Here is a 5235-nt window from a genome sequence, read left to right on the forward strand (position 1 = left end):
GCCCCTGAAAGGCAGAGGCACTCGGGGGCCGCTCCTGGCCAGGGAGCTGCCCAGAGCCGTCCCCTGCTCGCCGGGGCCTCGAGGGGCAGCTGTGCAGCTGGGCCAAGGTGTGCCAGCCGCTCCAGCCGTGCTGGGGAGCCCTGCCAGCTCTGGGCCCTGCTGTGCACGAGGGTCCCTGTGTGCCACTGGCAGCTGGGGCCTCAGCCACTCCTCTCTCCACAGCAGCGCCTCTGCAGCTTCACAAGACCAGACAAGGACTTCAGCCACGGAGACCTGTGCCTGTCATCAGCCCTCCCCAAGCCAGTTTCCAACAGCCCTTCCAGAGCTGCATTGCCCACTTACTGCTGGGGACATGCTGCCACCACCCACAACAGAGCCCTCTGTCCCCAAAGGTGCTGGCCCTGGTGTCCAGCCAGGACAGGAGGTGCAGCCCTCCTGCCAGGGTAGGGCCTGACTCCAGCAGCATCTTTGAGCTTCAGCTCTGGTCCCTGGCTGCTACCACCAGCACTGGCGGAGCTGCTTGTCTGGGCACAGCCAGTGCTGGGCAGGCTCAGCTGGGCTTTGGGCTACTGAGACCAGCAGCTGCTGTGTTTATTTTTCATTTTGCAAAATGTAGGAATATTTTTCATAGAAAATACTCCAAATATTTTGTTAGTTTTCCCACAGCAGTTCTATATTTTTCAAAGTAGTTTTAGAATTCAGAAAAACTTAGAATATTTTTACACTTCTCAAATAAAAATTAAAATTGTATTTAATTGCTAATCTATGCTCTTCTTGAAACTAGAACACCCTATGATTCACAGCCTGCTTCAGAGGCTCTTTTCCCACTGGACACTTGCGCCTGATCACAACTAACATAAAAGCTTTTCCCTGATGTTTTCTGGGATTCCGGACAAGCTCACCTCTCAGTCTGCAGAGGCAAACTTTGAGCACAGCAGGAATCTCTTCAAGTCACCATCTTTGTTTGCTTCTGCACAAAGTGCCTCAGTCACAGAGCAGGGGCTTTGCTCAGCTTCCTGCCACCCCGCTCCCCCCAAGCCTGTCCTGAGCCCTCTCCTGCAGCTGCTGCTCTGCCATGGAGCTGCTGTAAAACACAACAGCTCTGCCACAGCCGCTCAGCAGGACTGGAGAAGCTTTCTGGCCTTGCTTACATTAGGCTGGTGGCTTCTCTAGACACAAGCTGAGCTTTTGAATGCTATGTCTCACCTGGCACAGGCACTGATGCTGCCTTTCTCATGGAGGCTAAGCTCCCATGGGCTTTAAAAGCTTTCTGGCCAGCATAAGGCCTGGAAAACCATTTAATGCAGCCATTTAGTATTGAAAATGTCCACGTCTATGTATCAAAGTAACTTGTTTAAATGGTGGAGCCCACCAGAGCATCCCACCAAGGGCATATCTGTTTCTCCTCAACCTCTGCCTCCATGACTGCCAAACTGCACCTTTGAGAGTTCTTTTCTCCAGAAGCCGAATGGCACCATTTTATTTGGGGAATGAAAAACAAAAGTAAATGCTCTATGGTACTATCATCATCATCATCACCACAATGAGCTGCAAATTATTTAAATGACATCAACAACTCCGACTGTGGACTTACTTCTCAGAGTGCAGCACTGGCTTTACTATCCCTTGAAACTGCAGATGTGCTACAGTCTTTAAAGTCCGTTCCATGCTTACCTAATTTGGAGTCAAGCACAGCTCTGTGAGAGCTTTAGGGATTGGGCCTACCCTGGCACTCTCGTGTGTCTGGAGTGACCTGCCCAAGGCATCTGCCACCTGAAGAGCAAAGCAGGGTACGGAAAAGCACAGGCTGCAGAACAGCTGGAACTGCAGGGAGCCCATTCCTGGCAGGAGTAACACGACCATCCCACCTTAGGACTGGGTTTTGTGAGAAACAACTGTGCACATAAAAATTTTGAAAACGTTTATTAAACATTTACAAAAACATAAGAGAAGGATTAATAAGGAAGAATAGGCCTGGGAAGGCTCCCTGCCCCATGGCTGCCTGCCAGGTGGCTGCCTCATCTTCAAGATTGATGCTTCACCTTTCACACTGCTGGAGGGTGCATCAGCCACTCCTGGCCCCTCCCAAAGTCTGTCAGTCAACCCTTCTTTGCCCTTTATTGGTGAAATTTATTTCTTGTAGCTGCATTTGAAGGTCAGGTGTTGTCATGCTGTGTCCCCACAGCAATAAGCTGTTCCATTCCTAACTCTCCCATGCAAGGGGTATATGTCAACACCTATTGTGGTGGACCCCCACCTCAGGGAATGACGTGCATTGACTCCATGTTTGCAGAAGGCTGAGCAAAAGCTTTATTAAGCTGTCCTATATTACATGATACTAAAAACTATACTACTGCTATAGTGAAGAAAAACCCGTGACCCTTAGAGACAGTCCAACACAGAGTGGCTCCAGTTGGTCAAATGAAATCAAAACACCATCACCAGAGTCCAATGAAGAAATCTCTCTTTGCTAAACAATCTCCATAACACATTCCACATGTGCCAAACAACAGATGCAGCAAATGAAGATAATTGGTTTTCTTCTTTCTCTGAGCTTTTTCACAGCCTTTCCCAGGATTTTCCTGGGAAAGTCTGTGTCTCTCACTGTTCAAAGGATATGTGAATACCACACACACCTTCTTTCTACCTGTCCTGTACAGCCCAGGCTGTCTGGTGGGAACAATAGGGAGTGGGGGAGGAAGGGAACTGTGGGGAGAAGAGAGAATATCTAAACAACAAATCACAATAACACAACGCTACATCAATAAAGCTTCTCTTAAGATCCACACAATATTCATCCCTTAATTGTGAGAGCCAATCATCTCATTATCTATCTATTACAGTTTGGATGGAGACCAGAACTAATACCTTGCAAAAGGAAAAGAGGGTACAAAGGTCCCTGCCGTCCCCTGGCCTAGTACCCCAGCCAGTGGGGAAAGGAAGAGGGCAGCATGTGGCCAAGAGTTTAAAAGGAGGCTGTGTCCTCTAAAACTTTGAGAGAGAAAACCCCAGCAGCAGATGTCCCCATGGACTCTCTCCCTTTATTCAAATAAAGATGCAGGGCTCCTCTGGCTCCCTTATGGACACTGGCTTTTCACAGCCTGGTTTGTATGCACACCCGTTTCCTTGTATCAGAGTATCACCAGCCTGCAGTGACTCCCTGCCACTCTGGTCTGCAGGATAAATGGAACCAATTTCCATGAAGGCCCTCCCAGAGGGAAGGAAGAACACACCCAGAGGAGACAAGCAACCCCTGCAGGCATCCAAACTTCAGCACCAGATGCCGAGTGAGTGGCAGAGGGGATGCAGTGGGTGCATTTCCCGCAGCCTTCTCCTGAGACTCAGCAGCCGGGGGCTTGCTCTGCACATGTGTGTTGAATAATATACCAACTTTAATTTTTTTCATTTCTCTAGTCAGGCGTGTTATGGACAAATTCAATTGGGGAGGCTAATTATAAAGAAATCAATTTACATTAATTTATTAAGCAAGCATTATTAAGCAAAAGCACAGTGCTGGGTGGCCGGGCAGTCTCTGCTCTGCCACGGCGCACCTTCCCCCTTTGACCTTTTTGTTTTTATAGTCCTTTTTTTTCGGTTGACATGTTTTCTCTCAATGTACTCTTTTTCGATGCAATTGGTTGCTAGGGGGTCTTTTTTCTGCCCTTGGTGGTCATAGGAATGAAGGCTCCTCATCTTCATTGCAGATTGTCCTTGGCCTAAAGGTTAACTTGTATATAATGAGTTACACAGTCTTCTATTCTAGTTGCATCTGCACAAATCTTAAGCAGAATACTTGCTGTTTCCCCCCTTTCTTCTTCTCCTCCCACATCTTGGGATTCCCTACTCCATTCAAATTCTCATCTCCTTCAATGCTCGTTTTGATGAACAAAGACCTTTTTATTTATTACAAACCCTCCTTTTTCTCTTTACCAATTTGTTCATTAAAACACTTTAACTTTTGGTAGCTTAAGACCAGGATTTCATCTACTTTTGAGTCTCTGGGCAATGCTTCGTACCTATCTCTAATAAGCATTAGATGAACTGCCTCTAGTCTTCCTTTTACAATGTCTATGATTTTATTAAAAATGCAAGGTTTGAAAGTTAAACTCAGTAACAACAATATTACGGGACCTGCAATCTCTCTTATACAGAATTTCTCCTTGAGTGCCATATCCCGGAGTTTTCCACCTCTTAGGTGAGACCTTTAAAAATTTATCTGGATGGGTGACAGCCCAGGCGGTTGCTATGGTTTTACAGCCCTAATACTCACAGATATTCCCCAGGATAATTACAGTATCCCCCCCAGGACTTGAACTAGGACACCAATAGGTAGCCTGGAGTTCAGGTTTACTCCATCTCCACCTAGAGTTTACGAAGTCCTCATTAGTAACAAAAAAAAAAATGGGAGCTACAGTGGTGGCATTATGCTTAGAACTTTCCCTTGGTCTATTTTGGTCAGAGTCCAACCAACCCCTACCAGTTGCTCTATAACCAGCAAACACCATCCCTACCTTTTAATTAGGGTCACTGCCTGCAGCTGCTGCTGGGGAAAACTGGGTGGCGTGCATAGTCCCCTTGTACAGGCCAGGTACAACATATAACTAATATGCACAGAATTTGCCAGCAAGGGTGGAGTCCAAACTGCCCCAGGGTTTGATTATCATTATCTCCCCATTCTCAGTGTTTGTTTTGACATGTTATTGCTGGGCTTACCTTTATCCTTGGGAGATCAGTATCTTTGAGGCAGTTCTTGAAATACCTTTGAATTGTCCCAGTTTGAGGGCTCTTTCCTCCACTGCTTCTTATCCCTCTGCCTCGCTCGCCGACTCGGTTGCTCTGAGCCGCGAGGCGCACCATCTTCTTGGCAGCAAGGATATTCTTCAGGAGGACCCTTACTCTTTTTTGTTGCCTCTTTTTGAATGATTTCCAGTTTTTATCCTTCACTTGTGGTGAGTCACACTGAATCCCAGGTAAAGTTTTCCAGCAATTCCCTTTTATAATTTGTTCAATTAGGGGAATTGGTTCATTGGAGTGGAAACAACAATTTTCAGGCCTAGCCCCCTTAGTAAACACTTCCCACCACTCTTGGGATTCTCTTGGTAGGGTCCCATTCTCTTCTCCAATCCTTAGGACTGACTCTGTCAGTTCTCTTTCTAATTGATAACTCCTTTACAAATACTCATAGGAGGAGTGCCTCTATAACTATGGACCCACCACCGTTCCTGGAAAATTTTA

The sequence above is a fragment of the Lonchura striata genome, chromosome 16, assembly GCF_050655825.1.
Source record: "Lonchura striata isolate lonStrDom1 chromosome 16, ASM5065582v1, whole genome shotgun sequence".
Classification (NCBI taxonomy): domain Eukaryota; kingdom Metazoa; phylum Chordata; class Aves; order Passeriformes; family Estrildidae; genus Lonchura; species Lonchura striata.